Below are 27,954 nucleotides of genomic sequence, written 5' to 3'. Positions count from 1 at the left end.
TCTTCAGGCCAATTGTGAATGTCTTCTATCTCATGTCAGGTTCTCAGGTGGATAGAACTGAAACTATGGATTATACATTAATTTATAGCTTTCTGGGAATGGTGTTCTTACTCATCCCCGCCTTCCCAACTGAATTTATTGTTCAAAATTTAATAAAGCATTAGTGTGAAGATGCAGGGATTACGCTAATTCAGCCCATTTTCCTAACTTGTTTTTTTCTATCTTTGTATATACAGCTGAATTCTGATTTGTGTATTGTGGGTGACATGTTTGGAAAGGACTCTTAATTAAAATAATTTTGAGGATCAGGGCCAACATGGCCCTCGCTGCCGCTGGGAGCACAAGTGCTGCCGCCATTGGGCAGCAGGGGAATCCACCCGCATTGCTGCCCTTACAGGCCAGGAGGCCAAGGGGCCCAGAGTGCTGAAACCTGGGCCTGTGCCAGCACCGAGTGGAGGCCACAGTGTCCTGTTAGAGCAGGCCCAGGCCCAGGCGTCTGTGCCTTGGGCCTGGAGTGGTTGGCCAGGGGAGGGAGGAAACCTTTCTGTGTGTGCGAGCCACTGGCAGACCTGATTGAATGCTCCGATTGGGAAAATGAAATGGAGGAAGCAAGATAAAGGGCAGGTATGTCACCTGTGCAACAACTCCTGGCAGGATCGGAGCAGGAGATAAATAGGCATGTGGAACATTGCCTTTCTAAGAGGGAAGGCTCTTGCATGGCTGAGGATGATGCCATGGACATTGAGCATGAAAACAGCAACCACTTTGGGGAGTATGAGTGTAGCAGGCAGAAGTGGATATGGGCCACCACTCTCCTGGAAGGTAGTTTCCGGGGCTCTGGCTTTGTCCTGTGCAGCAGCAAAGAGAATCCGGACAGTGATGCTGCCTTGGTTGTGGATGAGGATGACACTCTGGATTATGGGAAGCCACAGTACACAGGCTCACACCATCCCCTGCACTGGCGAAGAGCCTGGTGAAGCCAAGGAGAGAGAGGCACTCCGGGGCACAGTCCTAAATGGCGGCCCTCCCAGTACACACATCACAGACTGACTCTAAAAAGGCCAGTGATGAGATGTCACCTACCAGCAACAGGGAGAGCAGCAAGTAGGAGGCCATGCAGAAGACCTGCAAGAAGAGCAACATGGAGAAAATAACCGAAGATTCAGCTGTGACCATATCTGAGGCCCTGAAGGCTTGGGCCAGGGAACTTGAATGGCAGCTCTCCCGTGGGAACTGTTACACATACGTCATCTGCATGCCCATAACATCTATCCAGTGTTGTCATGTGCACTGGGAGGAGTGCTGGCTGCGGACCCTGTGTGCCAGGAAACTCCGCTGTTAGTGCAACACTATCACAGCATCTGGAGACCTGTGGAGAATCCGCCTGTGAACTAGCCACCCCAGGCAGGCCTTGTCTCAAGCAGTCCAGCCTGCCTGCCTCTGTGATGTGACCTGTCCCCTGTACATACTTGCATACTTGTAACCCTATCCATGTGCATACATGCGTACACATGCACACATACACAGGCCTCTGGAGCCAGAGTAGAGACTGAGGCCCAGGCCCTGCCTGCTGGCTCTCACCAAAATTGGGGACCATACGTATTCCAGGTTCTGTTCCCAGGGTGGGGCAGGTAAGTGTAAGTGGGTAGCAGGACAAGGCTCCTGAAATCCTGCCCCCAGACCGACGGACAGGCAGACAGACATGCAAACACCCGACTGAAGCACATATAATGTAGGCCATGTACATTTACAATGTTGTATATAAATGGGGTAACTCCTTACCCATATCTCTCCCCTCCCCTTTGGTTGTATATTTTTCTTTTTTTAAGAACACCTAGAAGCAGTACCTCCTTCAGGGCTGGCTCGGGGCTCGGCCTATCTAGTCCTTGGGGTGCCTGCCTCTGCCTCTCCCATGGTGTCCCTTCCCTCTCCCATGTGCTCAGTGTTCAGTGATGTGTACTGTATCAATTCTTCCAGACATGGGGCACATGCTCCAAGGGACATGATCCTCTCCTTAGTCTTAGCTCCTGGGGCTCTTTATAAGGATTTGGGAGAGGGGAGGCACAGAAATGGGAACCAGTCTACAACAGGGGCTGAGACCGGGGTTGGATGGGGGTGCTTCTGGCTTCCCAGCCTTCTGCTAGGAACCATTCCTGGGATTAGAGCTGCTGTTCCCAGGGAAAAGTGTGTCTCCCTGCCCCTCCCCTGGATACCGTGGTGTGATGCTGTGTCTATATATTCTATACAAAGGTACTTGTCCTTTCCCTTTGTAAATTACATTTGACGTGGATTAAACCAGTATAAACAAAAATAATAAATTTGAGTATGATTTTAAAAAATAATTTTGTTATATTAGGGGTTAAAGTCTGACCAAGGACTTTACTTTTAAAGAACCAAGAAAGGCCCTGGCTGGGCGACTCAGTTGGTTGGCATGTCATCCCATATACCAAAAGGTTGTGGGTTCGATCCTTGGTCAGGACACCTATGGTATGGGAGGCAAGTGATCGGGAGGCAGCTGATCAGTGTTTCTCTCTCACATTGATATTTCTTTTTTAAAAAAATTATTATTTTTGAAATGCTTCATTTCTTTATTTTTTAAAAGATTTTACTTATTCCTGTGAAGCAAAGGGTCATTGGTTATGTTCCCAGTCAGGGTACATGCCTAGGTTTCGGGCCAGGTCCCCATTTGGGGGCACGTGAGAAGCAAACAGACATTGATGTTTCTCTCCGTCTCTTTCTCCCTCCGATTCCCTCTCTCTAAAAATAAATAAATAAATCTTTTAAAAAAGATTTATTTATTTATTTTAGCTGTCAACCAGTTAGTTACTGTATAGGGACCAAATCCACAACACAGGTGTGTGCCCTGACCAGGAACCGAAACGCTTTGTGGGATGATGCGAAACCCACTGAGCCACACTCTCAGGGTTCCCTCTCCCTCTCTCCTCCTTTCCTTCTCTCTGGCTCTTCCCCTCCCCTCCCATTCTCTCTCCCTTTCCCCTTCTCTCCCAGCTTTCCTCTCTTCCTCTTTCTCTCTCCCTTTCTCTCTGTCTTCCCCTCTCTCCCCATCTCCCTCTCTCTCTCTCTCCTCCTCCCACCACCCTTTATCCTCTCTCCCTCTGTTCCTCTCCCCTGCACCATCTCTCACCAATAACCCTTTACTGGACTATTGACAGTTGGTTAAAGGAACTGCTCTGCCCAACATTTTCCTACCGTCTTTTCTTTCCCTTTACATGAAATGAATAATAAGTACTATTATCAGAAGCTTTATTTATTGAGGATTAATATATCACAGGCAGTATACTAAAGAATCTGTTACCTCATTTAATTTTTTACAAGATTTCCATTAAGTATGTTCTTCTGTTCCTTTTTTTCATACTACAGAAACAATTAGATAGGTTAAGTATCTCACTCAAGTTAGTAAATGGCAGAACTAGGAGTTGAATCTGGGCTCTTTGATCTAAAGCCCTTCCTTTTGAAACCACTACCTGATATGTTGTATGCATTTTTAGTTCATAACCCTGGCTGGTTTGGCTCAGTGGATTGAGCGTCGGCCTGCGAGCTAAGTGTCGCTGGTTCGATCTTCCAGTCAGGGCACATCAGAGAAGGAAAACTCTGACTCGAAAAAACCTCCGCTGCCTTGCGGCATACCTCTTCAGGGGAAAGGCTAAGGGAGTAAACCCCGACAGAAAATCCGGAGCCGGAGTCCCTAAGGCGGTTTGACGTTGTAGTCAACACCGGCAACTCCTGCGGCGCACCTGAAGCCAAGCTGTATTGACTCTGTCTTTCCCTTGGACCCTTCAGCTGCGAAGAGAGGGGGGGTCTGCTGCATGGGCAACAGCAGACCCTCCATATCACCCTGCCCAGGCTCTGTAGCTTCAGCTTCACTGGAGAGGACACTCCAGTGTCATCGCAATATGTCGATTCAACACGGGAGGAGACAGATACCGTGTCACTCCCGAGTCGGACTGCACAGCCATTCTCGGCGGTGCAGATAGACTCTTAAGAAGCTACACCATCGTCTCTCGAGACGGACGGCTGCCGAATAATAATAATTTTTAGTTCATTGACTATAACATTCATGTCCTGTATTTTGAGAAGTTATGATTTTGTTTGGTTGTTAAAGATAGATTTTTGTGTAGGCTTCTTTGAAAGCAACTTAGGTATGGTAAAGGAAATATAGTTTACTTTAGAAAGTGGATGCTTACTGTTAATTAGCATCAATGTGTCAGCTTTTTATCTAAAAAATAAAAAAATTATATTTAAATAGTGCAGGAGCTTATTTTTACCAAGTAAAGGTTATGTTGAAATACTTTGATGACTTAGGGTTTTTTCCCTCTCTTGGGTATGTGGATTAGATTAAAAAATGGGATTATACTGACATTTTCCTAGGATAAAGTTGGCACAATGAGTTGATTCATAACTTCTTCCAAAAGTGAATAGTGATACTTTTTGATCATTACAAATTCATAAACTTAAACACATTTTATGTTTCATTTCATTGCAGTTATCATCTTTACCGATGTTCAAAGTTGTTCCATCTTTGGCTGAGGGAGCCTCTTGTTGGCTCCTGAACTCTTGATATTACTATAGTGGTTTTTGATAGCTTTATGATATCTGGTATGTGAAGGATGTTCCTGGCTTAACTTTTCCATATCCTGCTCTAGATCTGGAAATAGCCAAATGTCCAAAGAGCTCTGGTCTCTTTTCCTAACGTGCTATATAGTCTTTCTCACTCAGCTGTCTTTATAGTCCCATACCAAAATCCTTTTCGTAAAAAAAAAATGCAACTTTTCAGCCACCCACCCTCATTTGGAAAGGTGAAAAAAGTATCTTAAAAGGAGTTGGGATTAAGAACCTCTAAAGCAGCAGTTCTCAACATTTTGGTCTCAAGACTTTCATATTCTTAAGATTTTTAAGGGCTCCCTAAAACTTGTGTTTATGTAGGTTAATATCAATTAATATTTACCATATTAGAACTTAAAACTAAATTATTAAAAATTATTTCTTAATGTATTTTAAAATAATGTATTTAAAAGACTCATTCAGTGTTAACATATATTTTTAGAAAACAATTATACTTTCTAAAATAAAAATATTTAATATAAGAATTATAGGATTGTTTTATAATTTACAAATCTCTTTAACAACTGGTGTAATAGAAGGTAGCTGGATTATCATATTTGCTTGTGCACTTAATATTTTGCAATATTTCATTTTGGTTGAGGTATATGAAGAAAATCTGGCTTCACACAGATATGTGGTTAGAAAAAGAAAACATTTTAACAATCTTCCAATAATTGTGAATATTGTTTGAGATTACATCAAAACTTAACAAATAGAAGTTTCTTAAAAGTTAATGGAATGTAGAATGTGCAACCATAGCAATGGACCTTTTGTACTTTTACCTTAAAGTCTGTTCGTTTGTCATGTACTTAGATGGCTCTTCATACCCCTGCATGCATTAAATCATTTCAAAAATATTGATTCTCAGCAAGTGATGCAGATCTAAGTCTGAACACATTTCATTATGCAATATTCTAAAATCACATCTGTTAATATCACCACAGATCTTGTAAGAAAACCTTTAAATATTGGGAAGCTGTCAAGTTCCTGCTGGCAGATACAAGTTTTCCAAAATTAAAAATTTCAGTAAGCCTGAGTTTTATCGTTTACAATAAAATGGCTGCAAGATAGCGAAGATTAAATAACTGTAGTTTGAATGTCAGTCATTTTTTCAAGTAGAAATGATGTTCCACAAAAAGAGTGATAGTTCACCTTGTAATTCAAATGCTTTTTCTTGACAACCATTACACTTCATATACAGCAGAGTTGTTTTATGTGTTCTTGTCTCCTCACCTAGCATATAAAAAGATCTGTACCCAAAGGTTGAGATTTAATAACATTAATAATTTTTGCTGTATCATTGAAGACATTCTTAAACTTGATTTTTGTTGTTTTGTGTGTGTGTGTAGAATACAATGATGATTAGTATAATTTGTTTTTTTTAATATGCTTTATTGATTATGCTGTTACGGTGGTCCCAATTTCTTTTCCCTTTGTTCCTCTCCACCCAGTGACCCCCCTCTCTCCAGTTGTTCCCCCTCTTAGTCCATGCCCATTGGTTGTGCATATAGTTCTTCTCAACATCTTCCTGTCTACTCCACTCCCTCCTACTATTCTTCTTAATTCCTGTACCATCTTCCTCCCTTTCTCCTTTCCTCCTCCCTGCTGACCTGCCCCCATAATGTTCCCCATACCTAAAATTCTTTTCCCACTCTTCGTTGCCTACCTAGTTTGCTTTTGTTTCAGTTCCCTAGCTTCTGTTGTTGGTTGTTGTGATACAGATTCCATTTTAATGTTCATAGTTTTGATCCTCTTTCTCCTAAACAAGTCCCTTTAACATCTCGTATAACTGGTTTGGATCTGATGAACTCCTTCAGTTTTACTTTGTCCTGGAAGCACTTTCTCTGCCCTTCTATTCTGAATGACAGCTTCGCTGGATAGAGTAATCATGGCTGTAGGTTTTTGCTTTTCATTACTTTGAATATTTTTTGCCAGTCCCTTCTTGCTTGCAGAGTTTCTTTTGAGAAATCAGCTGATAGTCTTATTGGGACCCCTTTGTATGTAATTCTCTTCTTCTCTCTTCCTGCTTTTAAGATTCTCTCTTTATCCTTAATTTTTGACATTTTGATTACAATGTGTCTTGGTGTGGTTCTCCCTGGGTCCAGTTTTTTTGGAACTCTGCTTCCTGGACCTGTAAGTCAATTTCCTTCCCCACATTAGGGAAGTTCTGCTTCATTGTTTTTTCACATAATTTTTAAATTTCTAGTTCTTCTTCACCCTCTGGCCATCCTATAATTCGAATGTTCATTTGCTTATATCTGTCCCATAGGTTTCTGAGCCTCTCCTCATATTCCTCACTTTTTGTTTCCTATTTCTGCACTAGTTGACTATTTGTTCCTTTCCTATGTTCCAATTTGTTGATTTGATCCCTGGTTTTCTTTCCCTCACCACTAGTTTTGTATATGTTTTTGTTCATTTCAGCGGGACTGGCCTTCATTCCTTTCCCATCTTGTTTAAGATCTGCTGTTAGGTCTGTAAGCATTTTTATAAGCAAAGCTCTGAACTGTGCCTCAGAAAGATTTCCTATCTGCTGCTTCATTAGATTAGATATTTGCTGTCTGGTCAGCTGTGTCACTGGGATCTCTATCACGATCTGTGCCATCCTGACCGTTTTGTGTTTACCTTTGCTTCCTGGGCAGGGCTGTCACACCCCCTACGCTATAGGGGGTGGAGCCCTGTGCACTCGTCACAACCAGGTGACCCTTCTCACCATGCTATGATGTTTTCTGTAGGGGTGGGGGTCCAAGATGGATTTCTGCCTTTTACTCTCTGCTGAGAGACTGGGAGCCACCTCCTCCATCCCTACCCCCTTCAGGCCTCACAGTCCAAGGCAATGGGGGTCTGCCGTCCCCAGCGTTGGAATTGCAAGCTGATGGATCTGGTCTGTAGCCGTGGGTGCTCCCCAGGCGCTTCTCGCCTCCCCTAAAATATAGGTGTCTGTGCTTACCTCTGTCTCGCTGCCATCGCCGCTGCTGCCGCTGCCAGCACAGCTTGACCTCTCCGCCCCGGCTTCACCCCTCCTATCGTCCGGACGAGCACCACTTTTTTATTACTTCATACGTTGGACTTCCATTTATTTTCTGGAACTTCTGGTTATTTCTGGTTTTGCAGTAGTTGTATTCTTAGTTGTGGTGGGAGACAGGGCGTGTCAGTCTAGGCCTACATCGTGGCTGGAAGTCTCCTGTGTGTTTGCCGCTGTGTTTTAGGTAGGGCTCTCACTCCTGTTATATTGAAGGGGTGGAGCCTTAGGGATTTGTCAGTACAGGGCGACCTGTTTCACCATATTATGGCGCTGTATGTGGGGGAGGGGTCTGAGAGGGAACAATGCCACTTGCTCAGCACTTGCCCGTTTTCCAGGCACATCTCCCACTTTGTATGGGACTGGTGCCTCTCTAGCTGTTGCCCTGGCCATTGTTCCCAGAGTGGGTGGTCTGCTTACATTATAGGACTGTGGGGACCCATTAAACAAGGGGATTCTGCTGAGAGACCGGCAGGTTTTGCCTCTGCTCCAGCTTCCACTGGTTTGCTCTGTCAAAAGCAATGAGACTTGATTTTCCCTGGTGCTAGGACCGTGAGCTGCGTGGTCTGGTGAAGAGCTGGGAACACTCCTCAGGTGTCCCTCCTCACTTTTTAAAACATGTAGCTATGCTTCCCGCTGGCCTGCCGCTTCCGGCCCTGCTGCCACCACCACACCACACCACATCCTCTCTGCTCCTCCTACCTGTCTGGATGAATATTTCTTCTTTATATCTTTGTTTGTTGGACTTCCATGCAGTTTGATTTTCTGGAACTTTTGGTGGTTTCTAGTTTTGAGGTAGTTGTATTCTATCTTAGTTGTGGAGGGAGATGTAGCATGTCTGTCTATGCCTCCATCTTGGCTGGAAGTCCAGTATAGTTTGTTTTCACTACCTTGACCCATGCTAAGGTCCTGATAGTTTTTCCACCATCGATTTTGTACTATGACTGCAACACAGTGAGAAAGTCCAATAACATCTTAGAATTGTTATGAAATAATATTTTGACCTTGCAGACCCATCAGGGGTCCATGAACCATATGTTGAGAACGACTGCATCAGATCCTTTGAAAATGCCCACCGGTCTTTGTTAGTCTCTATGAGTCTGCCTGCTTTCTCATCCTCTGTTAATAGAATCTGGATTTCTTTAAGTTCTAATATTCCAAGTAAAAGAAAACAATTTATTATTTAACTTGACCATTTTTGTTTTGTGCAGAGTTCTCAGCTATAGTGATTTGGAAAGACCGAATAATAGATATTGCATCTTTTGAGCATCTTGCTTATAAATGAATATTTGGTTAGAGTGTGTAAATATATTAGATGTTACATACAGGGGTGGGCAAAAGTAGGTTTACATTTGTTCATATGGAAAATAATACAATAATTACTAAATAATAATACAAGAATAGACTGTTTCACATACAGCTCTAAGCCAGCTCTTGCCAACCCTGTGCATACCTTAGAATTGAACAGTTGAAATGTGAGTTTTAGAGATAATTTAATATTGCATTGAGATAATTCAATATTCCTTACATATATTAATGTGACTGTAAGCATAGTTGTAGAGCACACTTGCCGATTCATTTTTCCTCATTATTCTGTGGCTTAAGTGTACCCTTCTTCATCCCCAGTTGTTGCCCTGAGAACTAGAACAGTTAAAATATTTTAGATAAGTAAGTGTTCTTTTTTTATAGGAATGTTTAATTTTTTTCCTGTGATAAGTTCATTGGTGCGGGGGAATGGGGTAGTGAGTGCCTGTATCTCAAACTTTTGAAGTTTTATTCTAACTTTGCATTATTCTCTTTTAAATACAACATCAAAAACAACATACATTCTAGTGCTTTATTAAAAGTTTAGACTGAGGTGGTGGTGGTAGTGGGAAGTGCTAGTCATTTTGGACACTGCCATCTGTTTCACTTATTTGCATCAAAGGGAAAACACCTCTAACAGCTAATAAGGCCTAAAGAACTTGGGTGTTTGTTTCTTTGTTTGCTTTTATGGGGAGATTTTTTCCCCCACCACTGAAACAGTACCCAGATGTTTAATTAATGAGGATATTTTTAAAATTTTAAAAGTATTTTAACCTAAATTATTAAACTGTGGGATACATTGGAATACCAGCACATTGGCATTATAGTAATACATTGCCTCTTATATATATTTTTAGACCTGTATTAATTCTAGTTTGTCTGGTACAGCTTCTCCTTTTTTTTTAAAATGTCAAGTATAGTATGTTTCCCTGTACAAGACATGTTTTAGCTATACGAAGATCAAAGTAGATATTCTGACAAGACACTATAAAATGTTGATTGTGAAAATTTTAAGAGCTTCTCTTCAGTAGTTTCTTTTAAAAACCACCTGTTGTCTTATGTGCATAGTATAATATATACATTTGAACAAAGTGCTCATCACTTGTCAGCCATCAGTGGCAGCATAGAAATTACTTGTGGTACTTGCTTTGCAAGAAGTTCTTTTGTATTTGTGACATCAGCTTTGTTTTATACAATTAAAGTATTACACGCTAGAATAATCTAAATTGCAACCACTAAATTGAGATGTAGTTCTTCTTGCCTTGAATTTGTTCACTGATTGTATGCAGCTATTGACTACTATTTAACATGACAGTTTCATAAAAATTTTCTCTTTATTTTCATAGCAAATAAGGAGGTGGTTATATTATTAACTATTTTTCTCAATTTTATAATTTGCCTTTAATAAATATTACATTAAGAGATGTAGAAAATCCTCTGTGTGTGGAAAATCCTTCAATTATATGATTTGATTTTCAAATGAAGTTTAATGCTTCTAATATGATACATTCACGATCACTTCAATAGTATTCTAATATTTAAATTCCCAGTTAACAGGCTTTTTATTCATCTTTTTCTGTTAAAAACTGGCAATGTATAACTGATTAAGACTTAAGATTGATACTAGAATAAATATTTAGACTGTTAGATAACTTCTTTTATGCTTACAGTAACATTAATTCTACACGGCAATCTGAATTCTTAAAGAAGTTTACGAATGGATTCTAAGTAATCTGAATATTTTCCCTTTGGTGTCTTGTTAAATAATCCTGGGTATAACTGATTGAAATAAGTTAATAGCACTAATATATTGATATTATTTAAATTGAGAAGCTTTTTCTTCCGATCATTTTTTTAGTGAACAGATTTCAAAACTAATGGAGTAAAATTACTCACTTAAAGCAAATTATCTTGTACTTCGTAAAAAGCTTTAGGAAGGTCATTATTAGGTATTTATTTTATAAATACAGTGATACCTTGGCTAACAAGTAACCCTGCTAATGAATTTTTCAGCTAACAAAGGTTTTTTTCACTGTATTTGTACTCGGCTAACGAATGTTTTAGCAGATGCACACGCTAACATAAAGCGGCAAACATGAACGGTCGGGCATTCCAGTAGCTTATCTTTTCCGTTTGTGTGTGACAAAGAAATGAGCTGACCACATCACAGAGGGGAGACCCACCAACCCGACTGGGTTGTTTACGTTCTAGACAGCGAGGAATGAGACACCTGATGACATAAGCTGCTTCGGATTTGATGATGATGTACTGTAATAATGTAAAGATCATCAGTTTTTCATTCTACTTTCCATTTGCCTTCATCCATTTGGGTAGCTGTTCATTTCCACCTTTGGTAAGTTTTTGCCCTTTTATAGTGTGCTTTTTACTATTTTATAAAACTTAACTTAAATAGTGGGCTGCATCCACAGTGAATTAAATGATTTTCTATAGAAACCTATGGGAAATCATGTTCAGGTTAATGAAGATTTCGGCTAACAAATGTTATTCTGGAACAAATTATCTTTGTTAGCTGAGGTATCACTGTAAAAGGTAAAGTATAGTATAAGTACATTTTCTAAGGTAGCCAGTGCTATCTCTGCAATATAATTGGCTTGCTAGGCTTTGACAACTGTTCGTATACACAGTTGTTTGTATACGTGAGATCTGTGAGTCAAAAGCAGAAAACTGGGAAATAAGACTTTTTGCTCCTTTCAGAAACAATTGAATCCATATGGGAACTTTATATTTGCAGGAACAAAGTTTAGAGGGATTTTTTTTTTTTTTTTACTCTTGTTCTTCTGATGTGATATATCGGCAGCCGTTCGTCTCGAGAGACGATGGTGTAGCTTCTTAAGAGTCTATCTGCACCGCCGAGAATGGTTGTGCAGTCCGACTCGGGAGTGACACGGTATCTGTCTCCTCCCGTGTTGAATCGACATCTTGCGATGACACTGGAGTGTCCTCTCCAGTGAAGCTGAAGCTACAGAGCCTGGGCAGGGTGATATGGAGGGTCTGCTGTTGCCCATGCAGCAGACCCCCCCTCTCTTCGCAGCTGAAGGGTCCAAGGGAAAGACGGAGTCAATACAGCTTGGCTTCAGGTGCGCCGCAGGAGTTGCCGGTGTTGACTACAACGTCAAACCGCCTTAGGGACTCCGGCTCCGGATTTTCTGTCGGGGTTTACTCCCTTAGCCTTTCCCCTGAAGAGGTATGCCGCAAGGCAGCGGAGGTTTTTTCGAGTCAGAGTTTTCCTTCTCTGATGTGCCCTGACTGGAAGATCGAACCAGCGACACTTAGCTCACAGGCCAATGCTCAATCCACTGAGCCAAACCAGCCTTTATTGTCTATAACACATCTCTAAAGATACCATTAGAGAATACTGACATCTCTTTAATAAAATGGGACACTACTTCAACAAAAGAAAAACATCAATCTTTGCTAATACTGCTATTATCTCTGCACATAACTTAATTCTCATGAAAATTATAACAAGATTTTTTCACCATCATCAGTTCTGAGGAAGGAATAAGTTATAATGCTTTGGCATACCAAGATGCTAGGTTAACAGAAAGTAGGTCACTAGCATCAAGATAACCTGGCAGTGGCAAAGTCAGACTTGATAATCTAACTATCAGCTGTGCAACAGTGAGCTGGAACTGAGGCCAGGAGAATCCAATCTTTTAAGGGTTTCTTCAGATACTTAGGAAGTACACACTACAGCAGAGTAAACAGGATGGGGTAGGGTAGGCATAAGATTTAGGCTGGGGAAGAGAGGATCCTAACTTGAAAATATAAATATATCACACAGCATTAATGGTCTTTATAGCTCCATATTATCTGTAAGGTACACCAAACAGCTATCATACCCCTCTATTTAATGTTAGCTAGGTTGGTCTCATTGATGTGGAGGCAAAAGAACTGGTAGCACTGTGATGTAAAGAGAACCAAAAAGAAGGGAAAAAATAGTTGTGACCTGGATACTACCACTTACAAATTACATCTTAGGAAAAGCCTCAGTTTTTCCTCATCTGTAAAATGTAAATAATAGTAGCACTTTTCTCTTAGGATTGTTCTAAAAATCAAATATGATTCATGTGAAAGGCCTCACACAGTCCTGACCCCAAATGGAACTCAATAAATGGTACTCTTACCATTAATAATAGCTGAAATGTTCAGGTCTCCAGAAAGAGGGAACTTAACTTTGATTTCCATACCAAAATGACCATAGAAAAAATGAGGCATTTGGGAAGGGACATAGATAAATTCTCTGATCTCATTTTTTCCTATTTTGTTCTCAACTAGTAGGCTATACTCAGCGCAACGTAAAAAGGATATTCCAGCCTGGTTCCACACTAACTAGGTCAGATGTCCCTAGGATCCAAGCAGAAAATTTCAAATATCCAAAGTTAGTCGGGTGGACTCGTAAATACACTATAAACACATAATTACACGTAAAATACATTACTACTATTTTTGCTTTAGATAGTTATCTTTTAGATCAGAAGTGTGCCAACTATAGTTTATGGGCCAAATCAAGCCCATCGCCCTATTTTTTAAAAGAATTTTATTGGAACATAGTCCTTTCCATATTTCATATTACCATGGCAGAGCTGAGTAGATGCAAAACACTATGGCTCTCAAAGTTTGAAACATTTACTATTTAGCACTTTATATAAAAAATTTGCTGACCTTTGTTTCAAAAAAATTAAAAATAAGAAATGACAGACTTCGGGTCAAGATGGAGGCATAGGTAGACACACTTCACCTCCTCACACAAACACAGGAAGAATTACAACCAGATCTCAAAACTATTAACACCCAGGACCATCAGAATATCAAGCTTTATGAAAGTCCTACAACCAAGGATTTAAGAAAACACATTCATCCAGACAGGTAGAAGCGGAGTCATGGAGATGAGAGGAGTGGCGGTATGGTGTGGAGAGACGGCTGCAGTAGCAGCTGACTGGATGGGAAGGATAACTTGGGAGCGAGCAATCTCAGGCCCAGTCCAGACTGCACAGCCTAGGGTTTTAGCACCAGAAAAGATGCACCTCAGTTACCGCTAGCTATAAAAACTAGTGGGGGTTGGGGCAGCAGAAGAACTTGCTGGATTTTTACCACTTATAGGGCCAGAATGGCACCCAAAACCCACCCACTCTGGGATTCACCCCTGTGGCAGCAGCTGGAAGGGTGACACACAGGAAGGGGGTGAAGTGACTGGAAAGGGGGCAAGTGCCTGGCAAACCTCCAGAAGCCAGGCGACGGCATTGTCCCCTCTCCAAGCCCTCACCACACAGCCACAAAGCAGTGAAGTACGTTGACAGGCCCTGGCAATTCCCTAAGGCTCCGTCCCACACAATTTACAGGTGCCTTTGCTACATAGGTCACGCTACTAAGACAGGGAGTCAAAGCAGCTCTACCTAATACACAGAAACAAACACAGGGAGGCTGTCAAACTAAGGAGACAAAGAAGTATGGCCCAAATGAAAGAACAGAACAAAACCCCAGAAAAGTAACTAAGTAACTAAGCAAAACAGAGACAACCAACCTATCAAATGCAGAGTTCAAAACACTGGTTAACAGGATACTCAGAGAACTCCTTGAGTACAGCAAAAAGATAAATGAAGAAATGAAGGTTACACTAAATGAAATAAAAAATAATCCAGAGGAAACCAACAGAGAAGTGAAGGAAGCTGGAATTCAAACCAACAATTTGGAACATAAGGAAGAGATAAACATTCAAACAGAACAAAAGATGAAACAAGAATTCAAAAAAAAAATGAGGAGGCTTAGAAACCTCTGGGACATCTCCAAATATGCCAACATCCAAATCACAGGGATGCCAGAAGAAGAGGAAAAGCAAGAAATGGAAAACTTACTTGAAAAAATAATGAAAGAAAACTTCCCTAATTTGGTGAAGTAAATAGACATACAAGTCCAGGAAGCACACAGAGAGTCCCAAACAAGTTGGATCCAAAGAGGACCACACCAGGACACATCATAATTAAAATGCCAAAGGCCAAAGATAAAGAATTTTAAAAGCAGCAAAAGAAAAGCAAAGAGTCACCTACAAAGAAGTTCCCATAAGACTACCAGCTGATTTCTCCAAAGAAACTTTGCAGGCAAGAAGGGACTGGCAAGAAGTATTCAAAGTCATGAAAAGCAAGGACCTACAACCTTGATTACTCTATTCCGCAAAACTATCATTTAGAATGGAAGGGCAGATAAAGTGCTTCCCAGACATGGTAAAGCTAAAGGAGTTCATTATTACCAAGCCATTATTACATCAAATGTTAAAGGGACTTATTTAAGAAAAAGAGGAAGGCCAAAACCATGAGCACTAAAAAAAAAACAAATTCACAACTATCAACAACTGACTCTAAGAAAGAAAGCAAAAAAAAAAAAAAAAGCAGACACCCAGAACAAGAACAGAATCATAGGTATGGAGATCATTTGGAGGGCTATCAGCTGGTGGGGGGAGCGTGAAGGGAGAGAATGGGGAAATAGTGCAGGGATTAAGAAGCATAATTGGTAGGAACAAAATAGACAGGGGGATGTTAAGAATAATTAGGAATTGGAGAAGCCAAAGAATTTATATGCACAACGCATGGACATGAACTAAGGTACAGGATTACTGAAGGGAAGGAGGTACCGGGTGGAGGGAGCAAATGGGGAAAAACTAGGACAACTGTAATAGTATAATCAATAACAAATATTTTAAAAAATAAAAATAAGAAATTACTTTTTTCCAACTTTATGTAGGCATATTCTTTCTGCTTGAAGAACTTGCTTTAACTTGTCTTACAGAGCAGGTCTGCTGGCAATAAATGCTTAGTTTTTCTTTGTCTAAGAAAACTATTTCTCTTTCATTTTTGAAAGGTATTTTCATTGTGTATATATATCTAGGCTGAAAGTTTTTTGTCTTTTTTTTTTTTTCATTCAGCACTTTCAAAGTGTAATTCCACTGTCTTTGGGCTCCCACTGTTTAGGATGAAAAGTCAGCCATAGCAAAATTCCTAGCTTTGTTCTCTACATGTAATGTTTCTTTTTTCTCTGGATGCCTTTGAGATTTATTCTTTGACTTTTGTTTTCAGCAGTCTGAATACTGTGTGTGTGTGAGAGAGAATTATGTATGCAAGCTTTATTCTCCGAGCTTCCTACATCTGTAGTTCTGTGTATCATTAATGTTGGAAAAATTCTCAGTCACTATTTCTTTTATCCCATTCTCTCTGTTTACCTTGTGATATATCAATTACATGTATGTTAGACCTTTTGACGTTTTCCTACTGGTCTTGGATATTATTTTTATTATTTTCAAGTTTTCTTCTCTGTGTATTAAGTTTTGGTAATTTCTGTTGACCTGTTTTAAAGTTCACTAATTTTCTCAGCTGTCTGGAATCTCCTAATGAGATTAGTGAAGGAATTATTTATCTCTTACTGTGTTTTTTATTTACAGCACTTCTACTTGATTCTTTTTATCCATCTCTGCTAAAATCCCCCATCTGATTATGCATGTTGTCCACCTTTTCTTGTAGAGCTTTTAACATTGATCATAGTTATTTTAAATTCCCTGTTCTGACAACTGTGTCATATGTGAGGTTAGTTTCAATTATTGCTTTTTCCCTGAGTGTTTTTTCTTGCCCTTTTGTGTGCCTTGTGGTATTTTGTTGAAAGCTGAACGTCTTGCGTAGGACAGCAAAAACTGAGGTAAACAGTGTTTATGCTTGAAAAGGGTAAGTTTTTTCCCCTCCAAGGCCTTGGAGGGCGGAGGGATAAGATAGTTTAGCTAGGAGTCTGCCTGTGTTTGAGATTAGTACTCTTGCTACTCTTGGTGTACCACAGACTTCAAATCCCTGTAGAGATATCTGTATGTTAGGGTGGGAGACTGGTTTATCAAAGTAATATCTAGCCTTTTTTGACTACTTTCCTTAGCACTGTCTCTTTGTCTTTTCTTTTTCCTCTCCTGTACTTAACCCAGCAGTATTCTGCTATTACTTGTTCATTAGAAACTTCTTAGTTTGGTGGTAGAGAATGGCTGGGGAAAGGAGCATCCTCTGCTGCTCTGAGCAACGCTCAGCCTTAGTCATCACTGTTTCTGGATCTTGGGGGTGCAGCTTTTTCAGTTCTCTAACCCCATGCTCTAACTCAGTAGTTGTGGGCTCAGAATATCCTGAAGAGTAAATACACACACACACCCCTTTCTTCCCTCAGCTGCAACGAATTTCATCAATATTCCTAAAGCATTGCTTCCTACTCTACCACTCCCCCTTAAATTAAGGCTTTTGTTATGTAGTAGAGAGAGGGGAGAAGGATCCAGATATTGCTGTTCTCTTCCCTAGGGTATGTGCCACAATGGATACTTCTTAGGGCTGATCCCTACCTCCCATCTCTTGGTGTTCTTACCCCACACACTGGGGATAATGGGAAAAGAGCACATGAGAGCGTATAGGGTTCTCCAATTTCTATTTTCCTCGCAGATTTTGTAGGTCCTTGCTAGCCTGTAAAAATTTGTCCACAATTCTAGCTTAACACTTCTTAATGGTGCCTGGCTGAGTCTACCTCAGATGAGTGTGTTCGCGTCTATTCTTTCCCTGTAGGCACTGTCTATCCTTACATTTTGAAGGTATAGTCGGTTTCTTTTTTTTTTTTTTTGTAAGAATGGGAGTGACACTCCTTCCAACTCTCTACACCCCAGGCAGAAACTGAAAGACCTGAATACTTTTTTCCACCCTCTTTTAGAAAAAAATATTTCCTGATGACTATTCTATATTTTCAAGATTTAAAAATCCCAATGTGTAAATTAACATGTGCCCAATTCTTATCCAACACACCACCCATCCTACTATACTTTTTTTTCTAGTTAAAAAGATTGGTTCATTGGTTAAGTATAAATTTTTATGGAAAAAGGGACAATTTCTTCTACATTAGCTCATACCCTTTAAAGAGAATTAAATGTAATCACAAGAATTCATCTTCTGTGGCTTGTTGATTTTAAGGAATAAAATACATATACGTGTACCACAGATCTCTGTATATCATTATCATCATCTGGTATACTACAATGTGCTTTTGGTTAGGAGTTTGTGTAAAACAAAGAAACATGTATGTACATCTTCATTCCTTTGACCTTCTCTGCCTCTGGTTATAATTTTTAAACTATAGAAATGTTCCAGTTCAGAAAGGACCCAAAATATAGGCTTCTGTTTTAGTTAAACATCCTATCCGAATCCTGCTGTGCTCCAGGTTCCATATGGATGTCTCTCGTGTTGTGATATCAGTATTTGCAAGAAAATTTCCTTTAAGCATCCGTGAGCCTGTAATGCAAAATCCTACCATAACTAACCACTTCTTAAATTTTTTTATTTATTTATTTTTAGAGAGGGTAAGGGAGAGAGAAAGAGGGGGGAAGAAACACCACGGTGCAGTTGCCTCTGGCACACCTCAACTGGGGACCTGGCCCACAACCCAGGCATATGCCCTGACTGGGAATTGAACCAGTGACCCTTTGATTCACAGGCTGGCACTCAATCCACTGAGCCACACCAGCCAGGGCAAACAACCATTTTAAGACATGTAAAAGTTTATACATTTATTGCTCTCCCTTAATTACTACTATGCTAAAAAAAAAAAAGGTAATTTTTTTATTCAGATATCACAGGTAAAAATTTTCTAGTTGCATGTGTGAAAAAGTTTTTCTCAGTATGCTGTCTTCATATAGTAACTAATCCAAAATAGAAAACTATCCCTGCACCAACTGAAGTCCCAGGGACAGATGCACTGATTAGAGATTTCAACAACATAAGTTATGCTGTCTGAAAGGCTTTCTGAGGCAGATGTTCCATCTTATGACTCATCTAATCATTTACTTATATACTAATGTCCACTATATTATATCACATCCCCCAGAACAAGAACAGAATCATAGGTATGGAGATCATTTGGAGGGCTATCAGCTGGTGGGGGGAGCGTGAAGGGAGAGAATGGGGAAATAGTGCAGGGATTAAGAAGCATAATTGGTAGGAACAAAATAGACAGGGGGATGTTAAGAATAATTAGGAATTGGAGAAGCCAAAGAATTTATATGCACAACGCATGGACATGAACTAAGGTACAGGATTACTGAAGGGAAGGAGGTACCGGGTGGAGGGAGCAAATGGGGAAAAACTAGGACAACTGTAATAGTATAATCAATAACAAATATTTTAAAAAATAAAAATAAGAAATTACTTTTTTCCAACTTTATGTAGGCATATTCTTTCTGCTTGAAGAACTTGCTTTAACTTGTCTTACAGAGCAGGTCTGCTGGCAATAAATGCTTAGTTTTTCTTTGTCTAAGAAAACTATTTCTCTTTCATTTTTGAAAGGTATTTTCATTGTGTATATATATCTAGGCTGAAAGTTTTTTGTCTTTTTTTTTTTTTTTTTTTTTTTTTTTTTTTTTTTTTTTTGCTTTCTTTCTTGGAGTCAGTTGTTGATAGTTGTGAATTTGTTTTTTTTTTAGTGCTCATGGTTTTGGCCTTCCTCTTTTTCTTAAATAAGTCCCTTTAACATTTGATGTAATAATGGCTTGGTAATAATGAACTCCTTTAGCTTTACCATGTCTGGGAAGCACTTTATCTGCCCTTCCATTCTAAATGATAGTTTTGCGGAATAGAGTAATCAAGGTTGTAGGTCCTTGCTTTTCATGACTTTGAATACTTCTTGCCAGTCCCTTCTTGCCTGCAAAGTTTCTTTGGAGAAATCAGCTGGTAGTCTTATGGGAACTTCTTTGTAGGTGACTCTTTGCTTTTCTTTTGCTGCTTTTAAAATTCTTTATCTTTGGCCTTTGGCATTTTAATTATGATGTGTCCTGGTGTGGTCCTCTTTGGATCCAACTTGTTTGGGACTCTCTGTGTGCTTCCTGGACTTGTATGTCTATTTACTTCACCAAATTAGGGAAGTTTTCTTTCATTATTTTTTCAAGTAAGTTTTCCATTTCTTGCTTTTCCTCTTCTTCTGGCATCCCTGTGATTTGGATGTTGGCATATTTGGAGATGTCCCAGAGGTTTCTAAGCCTCCTCATTTTTTTTTTGAATTCTTGTTTCATCTTTTGTTCTGTTTGAATGTTTATCTCTTCCTTATGTTCCAAATTGTTGGTTTGAATTCCAGCTTCCTTCACTTCTCTGTTGGTTTCCTCTGGATTATTTTTTATTTCATTTAGTGTAACCTTCATTTCTTCATTTATCTTTTTGCTGTACTCAAGGAGTTCTCTGAGTATCCTGTTAACCAGTGTTTTGAACTCTGCATTTGATAGGTTGGTTGTCTCTGTTTTGCTTAGTTACTTAGTTACTTTTCTGGGGTTTTGTTCTGTTCTTTCATTTGGGCCATACTTCTTTGTCTCCTTAGTTTGACAGCCTCCCTGTGTTTGTTTCTGTGTATTAGGTAGAGCTGCTTTGACTCCCTGTCTTAGTAGCGTGACCTATGTAGCAAAGGCACCTGTAAATTGTGTGGGACGGAGCCTTAGGGAATTGCCAGGGCCTGTCAACGTACTTCACTGCTTTGTGGCTGTGTGGTGAGGGCTTGGAGAGGGGACAATGCCGTCGCCTGGCTTCTGGAGGTTTGCCAGGCACTTGCCCCCTTTCCAGTCACTTCACCCCCTTCCTGTGTGTCACCCTTCCAGCTGCTGCCACAGGGGTGAATCCCAGAGTGGGTGGGTTTTGGGTGCCATTCTGGCCCTATAAGTGGTAAAAATCCAGCAAGTTCTTCTGCTGCCCCAACCCCCACTAGTTTTTATAGCTAGCGGTAACTGAGGTGCATCTTTTCTGGTGCTAAAACCCTAGGCTGTGCAGTCTGGACTGGGCCTGAGATTGCTCGCTCCCAAGTTATCCTTCCCATCCAGTCAGCTGCTACTGCAGCCGTCTCTCCACACCATACCGCCACTCCTCTCATCTCCATGACTCCGCTTCTACCTGTCTGGATGAATGTGTTTTCTTAAATCCTTGGTTGTAGGACTTTCATAAAGCTTGATATTCTGATGGTCCTGGGTGTTAATAGTTTTGAGATCTGGTTGTAATTCTTCCTGTGTTTGTGTGAGGAGGTGAAGTGTGTCTACCTATGCCTCCATCTTGACCCGAAGTCTGTCATTTCTTATTTTTAATTTTTTTGAAACAAAGGTCAGCAAATTTTTTATATAAAGTGCTAAATAGTAAATGTTTCAAACTTTGAGAGCCATAGTGTTTTGCATCTACTCAGCTCTGCCATGGTAATATGAAATATGGAAAGGACTATGTTCCAATAAAATTCTTTTAAAAAATAGGGCGATGGGCTTGATTTGGCCCATAAACTATAGTTGGCACACTTCTGATCTAAAAGATAACTATCTAAAGCAAAAATAGTAGTAATGTATTTTACGTGTAATTATGTGTTTATAGTGTATTTACGAGTCCACCCGACTAACTTTGGATATTTGAAATTTTCTGCTTGGATCCTAGGGACATCTGACCTAGTTAGTGTGGAACCAGGCTGGAATATCCTTTTTACGTTGCGCTGAGTATAGCCTACTAGTTGAGAACAAAATAGGAAAAAATGAGATCAGAGAATTTATCTATGTCCCTTCCCAAATGCCTCATTTTTTCTATGGTCATTTTGGTATGGAAATCAAAGTTAAGTTCCCTCTTTCTGGAGACCTGAACATTTCAGCTATTATTAATGGTAAGAGTACCATTTATTGAGTTCCATTTGGGGTCAGGACTGTGTGAGGCCTTTCACATGAATCATATTTGATTTTTAGAACAATCCTAAGAGAAAAGTGCTACTATTATTTACATTTTACAGATGAGGAAAAACTGAGGCTTTTCCTAAGATGTAATTTGTAAGTGGTAGTATCCAGGTCACAACTATTTTTTCCCTTCTTTTTGGTTCTCTTTACATCACAGTGCTACCAGTTCTTTTGCCTCCACATCAATGAGACCAACCTAGCTAACATTAAATAGAGGGGTATGATAGCTGTTTGGTGTACCTTACAGATAATATGGAGCTATAAAGACCATTAATGCTGTGTGATATATTTATATTTTCAAGTTAGGATCCTCTCTTCCCCAGCCTAAATCTTATGCCTACCCTACCCCATCCTGTTTACTCTGCTGTAGTGTGTACTTCCTAAGTATCTGAAGAAACCCTTAAAAGATTGGATTCTCCTGGCCTCAGTTCCAGCTCACTGTTGCACAGCTGATAGTTAGATTATCAAGTCTGACTTTGCCACTGCCAGGTTATCTTGATGCTAGTGACCTACTTTCTGTTAACCTAGCATCTTGGTATGCCAAAGCATTATAACTTATTCCTTCCTCAGAACTGATGATGGTGAAAAAATCTTGTTATAATTTTCATGAGAATTAAGTTATGTGCAGAGATAATAGCAGTATTAGCAAAGATTGATGTTTTTCTTTTGTTGAAGTAGTGTCCCATTTTATTAAAGAGATGTCAGTATTCTCTAATGGTATCTTTAGAGATGTGTTATAGACAATAAAGGCTGGTTTGGCTCAGTGGATTGAGCATTGGCCTGTGAGCTAAGTGTCGCTGGTTCGATCTTCCAGTCAGGGCACATCAGAGAAGGAAAACTCTGACTCGAAAAAACCTCCGCTGCCTTGCGGCATACCTCTTCAGGGGAAAGGCTAAGGGAGTAAACCCCGACAGAAAATCCGGAGCCGGAGTCCCTAAGGCGGTTTGACGTTGTAGTCAACACCGGCAACTCCTGCGGCGCACCTGAAGCCAAGCTGTATTGACTCCGTCTTTCCCTTGGACCCTTCAGCTGCGAAGAGAGGGGGGGTCTGCTGCATGGGCAACAGCAGACCCTCCATATCACCCTGCCCAGGCTCTGTAGCTTCAGCTTCACTGGAGAGGACACTCCAGTGTCATCGCAAGATGTCGATTCAACACGGGAGGAGACAGATACCGTGTCACTCCCGAGTCGGACTGCACAACCATTCTCGGCGGTGCAGATAGACTCTTAAGAAGCTACACCATCGTCTCTCGAGACGAACGGCTGCCGATAGACAATAAAATGTTTTAAAAGTAAAATATGTTGTATATTTGATGGTAATAAATAGTAAGAAAAATACAGTAGGGAAAAAGGATTGTAATTGCTCGGGTATAATTTTAAACATACAAGAGGAGACTTCGCTGAGAAGTTAACAGTTGTGTAAAGAACTGAAGGAGGTAAGGGATCAAGTCATGTAGATACTTGGGTACAGAGGCAACAGCAAATGCAAGGACCCTGAAGCCAAGTGGGACCTGGTGTTTTTGAGTTCTTGCATCCTGTATCCATCCATCTGTATCATATGCTCTACCTTTCCTCTTCATGTAACAGGTGAATTATCCCTGCCAAGGCCAACCCCTTCACTTGCACATTAAATTTGTCTCCCTCTCTCCTGTAGGACTGTGATCCTGCTATTGTGCCCTCCTTTCTATATCATGTTTTCTCTCTATTGAATTGTTCTCATGACCATGCAAATATGGTGTAATGACCCTTTACAGTTACTGTTTCTTTTTTTGTTCTTGAAATTGAACAGAGGCTGTTGATTCTATCTCCAGTTCTTCATATTCCATTTTTAACCTACTCCAGTGAGGCTTTTCCACCAAAAGAGCTTTTAAGTGTGCTCTTGTCTAGGTCACCAGTGACCTCCATGTTGTCAGTTGCTCCTTTTTCATCATTCTGTCTAGTTAAATATTAACCAATTATCTCTTTACTTATTATCAGTTTTCCCCTATTACTATGTAAGTTCTATGACAGCAGGCATATGGGTGCTCCTCAATATTTGTTGAATGAGTGGATAAGCAACACCCCAAACCTCCTTGTCTATATCTTATGTACACCATCGTCCATGTGCCTGATTTTTCCCCCTGAGGCTAAATTTCTAACAGGAGAAATTACTGAGTCAAAGGGTGTGCACATTTTAAAAGCTTTTGTTAACTTGTTCCTAAGCTGTCTCCTTAACCAAAACATACTGTTAATATTTATTTTTAAGGCTTTAGCATTTATTACAGATAGCTCTTACAGTACTTTTGCCATTTTAGATTTTTATTCTTTTCCCAGATTGCCAGGATCAAATTATATATATCAGAATTGTAGTATAACTTGCAATTTTATACTCTAATCTTCTGTCAGAGCTAGATATTCTAATGGAAAAGGGTCTTACTGAAATTTTGTGTTCACAGAGTATTGGAGACTTAGAAATATCATGGAAGCAGTATTACTGTCTTCAAGAAAGAGGTTTTAGCCATTATACTACATCCTGCTGTCTTATCTGAGGAATAACACATTTGCTAGAGGTGTTTTCTTTTAGGTTGCTGCCCCAGTCAGAGGTCAAGTACTCTGGTAACCACACTTTTGCTATGTTGAAGAAACAGCATTTACACACATACACACACATTTATAGTCTGATTATATGGCTGAAATTCTGATGCTGGACTTAAAGCTGAGTAGTCTGGTTTTACTTACATGTTTCCAATATTTGTAGTCAAAATGTAGGCATAGCTATTGATAAGAATAAAAATGGACACATTTAATAATTATTGTAGTGTTATACTGCATGTAAAGTTGTGTCCCGTATAGCTTAACATTTACAACAAAATATATTTTATTATGGAATCTTTAGAATCTTTTCCTTTATTGAGAGAAATGTTTCTACTATTGTTAATTAGCTAGTAACTGCTGTTTTCAAAGTACTTCAATTATAGTATGTTGCTCTATTATATGTTATAAAATAAACTTAAGTTTACTGTAGGCTGCTAAATTCAGTAGTTTTATATTAGCTTATTGTTGGAAACAGGTTTCTTGTACACTTGGGGAGGAAAGGGGAAGATAAAAGTAAAAAAATAAAGACATCAAGATATATTCTCTTTCATAAGCTTTCTCAGTGAATTAATCCTTTTCCATTTCTGGTTCTCATTGGCAAGTAAAAAGGAAGTTTAGATACCAGTCCAGAACGTTTCAGGAACATGTGGTTTTTGAATTATAGCTGTCACTATCCAATAATTAATAGCCAACATTTATTAAATACCTGCAATTTCAGAAATAAAGCCCTAAGAGCTATGTTTGTAAATGCATAATACATCTGTCCTTAAAATGTTCACAGTCAAATGAAAGAATCAAGACAAATGATGGAATTCATCACCAGAATTAGTCAAGTGAATCTGCTTTGTATTCCAGGGGGGGATGCCATTTTAGGAAGTTTATTATAATGTTACCACCAATAGAAGTGTCTGTATAACCTTTATATGTTGTCAGGTTATTCCATATGAGCCTCTTTCTGTTTTACAGATAACTGAGCAAAAGTATTTATAGGCTTCATAATTATTGACAGTGAAGAATTTTAAGTATTACTAAGTTAAGATAGAGCGCACATGAAAGAGCCTTATAGGCCAGCAAAGATACTGTATATTTGAATATCCAGCATGTGGGCATGAAGTTTGGAATACTTAATAAACTGAACTCAGATTTTATGAAAAATGTTTGTGCATAACTATTTTGAGAAGTTTCTGTTTATTTGAACTGATAGCCAGCATTTTTTCACATTAATGTCAAATTATAGCCATTAAATTGCACTTTGAGAATTTGGGGTATTAGTGAGAATTTCACTAGTTAAATCTTTTTTTCTGATTTCTTTGGTTGTGTTTTAGCACCCTGGATATGAGTAAAATAAACTACTGTTAAATAACAAAATGTCAATCAAGTAAAATTTAAAGGTTTAATTGGTTTTATTAAACAATTTATGAATTGGGGAGCATCCCTTTTAGCAATAGAAAGGAGCTCCCTCTAGCATAGAAAAATAAATGTGTTTAAAGGTGGGATGGGGGCAGAAAAAAGACGTTATTAGCAAAGAATGTATTGTCTCAGTCAAGGTTGCCCTCCTGAAGGAAACAGAAGGGGGCCTTTTGGGGCCTTTATCTCTTTAGCACTGACCGGGTAAATTCCATGTTGACTGGTTAAGGTTGCATTCCTGGGAAGCTGAAACTGCGGTTAGATTAAGTCTTAAATCTTGGTTTGCTTATGTGCGGCCTAGCACAAGTGACTCCATTTTGGGCCTGCTGTCTCTCATTTTCTCCCTCTCTCTAACTAAAAAAAAAAATTTTTTTTTTTTTTGAGAGAGAGAAACATCGATTTGTTGTTCCACTTATTTGTGCATTCATTGGTTGCTTTCTTTTATGTGCCCTGACTGGAGAGTGAATCCACAACTGTAGCATATCAGGACAACACTAACCAAGCTGCCCTGCCAGGGCTCTGTTACGTCTTTGTAAATGGTATTGTAACTTACAGTTAAAAATAGAAACTGCATGAGTGAATATATACATATAATTTTTTCTTATTTTTCTTTTAAGCATTATCTTTGGTTAAAATTTGTTATAAAAGAATCCAAAATAAGACAAGTAAAGCTTTATGTTAAGGCTTCTTTCTCACTTTATTCTTCTGTAATTCCTGGTGGAAGTGGAAAATTTGAAAGTAAGGGATATTTGATAGAAGGAAAGTTTAATGCTGCTGTCTTTGAAATAATTGTGAAATTCCTTATGTTTTCTTTAAAAATGTGTACTAATTTTCAGAAGTCAGAAGTTTATCTAGTTTGTATCAGTCTTGGGGAACTGATTCTACAACACAAAATAATTTTGCTGTCTTCTCTTTTTGTGGTTAGATATTTAAACCACGCATGAATCTTAGGTTAAAGATATTAGGCAAAAAATAAAATATATGTATTTGATTGGAAATATATGTATTTTATAGGTTCAGATAAAGATAGTTTAAATTAGCTGACATAATATATGCAGAAAGTAATAATAGTTTGTGCACATGAAGTGTGTGTTTGTGTTTATAATTTTGTCTTAAGGATGTTGAGCAAGTATTAAAATTTTTCTTGATCATGAAATGATTAAATTTATTTTTATTTATTTACTTACTTAGAGGGGAAGGGAGGGAGAAAGAGAGGGAGAAAAACATCAATGTGAGAGAGACATTGATTGGTTGCTTCTCGCAAATCCCCAACCTGGGAAGTGGCCTGCAACCCATATGTGCTCTGACTGGGAATCGAACCAGTGACCTTTATGGTTTGCAGCCTGGTACCCAATCCACTGAGCCACACCAGCCAGGGCGAAATGATTAAATTTAGAACTAACTTTTTCCAAAGCACTAAGGCTTTGTAACTGCTGTTTGTTTATAGTGTTTATTTGTGGAAGGAGGTAGGTTCAGAAATTAAAATTGGCTTAGTTCAGTCATTAACTATATAAAGCCACTAAGTGGTCTTGTTTAGAAAACCACATATATTTCTATGTTCTATTATATATTTGAGATTATGCAAAAATAGTTAATATTTATGTTCTGATATTCTAAAAAATTATCATCTGCTTTGAATTGATTCAGTGATTTATAGATTGTAGTTGTATTGTTTTACCAGTGTTTATTCTTAAAGTTAGTTTAGCTTTTCATTGGGGCCTGTGTTTTTATTTCATTAGTAATATGCCACTAAACAGCTGTAAATACTGAAATAAATACCTAATTTGGTTTATATATATATATAATTCTGAAAATTATTTATTTAATGAATTATTAGACATAGTTGAATTTTCAAGTACGAAAAGGTTTGGATAATAGCTTAAGAGCATTTATCAGCAGTTTGAAATATACATCTTTTTAATGTGATTGAACCCAATATTTTAAAGAAAGAGGGCTAGTATATTTTGAAATCATTAGAGAATTAGTTTAATTGGGGAACAGTCTGGGACTTTTTGTAAATTAATGTTTTTAAGGCCTGCCTTTCCCTCTTAATTGTTATTAACTTTTTGAGGAATTGTTATTTTCTGATTAAGCATGTCAAGAGTTGCCCAAAATTTAAGTGATCCAAATAGACTTGATTTTATTAAACTGACTGACGTTGTCAAGATCTATTGCCATTTGCTTATGGTTTCTGGCTTTTGCAAGCAGAGAATAATAGTGCACTTAAATGCGATATATGCTGACTTTTAAGAAACATATTTGTTCCAAACAG

The 27,954-nt window shown here is 39.1% G+C and overlaps 1 protein-coding gene and 1 pseudogene across 1 annotated transcript in view; both read left to right on the top strand.

Moving 5' to 3' along the window:
• Window positions 1-27,954, top strand: part of OLA1 (Obg like ATPase 1) — a 185,824-nt gene that overhangs the window by 39,100 nt on the left and 118,770 nt on the right. The window lies entirely within an intron of this gene.
• Window positions 317-1,390, top strand: LOC150022246 (E3 ubiquitin-protein ligase RNF220 pseudogene; annotated as a pseudogene).

The sequence above is a fragment of the Furipterus horrens genome, unplaced genomic scaffold (assembly GCF_987537825.1).
Source record: "Furipterus horrens unplaced genomic scaffold, mFurHor1.1.pri manual_scaffold_1, whole genome shotgun sequence".
NCBI classification, from domain to species: Eukaryota; Metazoa; Chordata; class Mammalia; order Chiroptera; family Furipteridae; genus Furipterus; species Furipterus horrens.
Note: the sequence above shows the minus strand (reverse complement) of the source record. Positions and strands in the feature narration are given on the sequence as shown.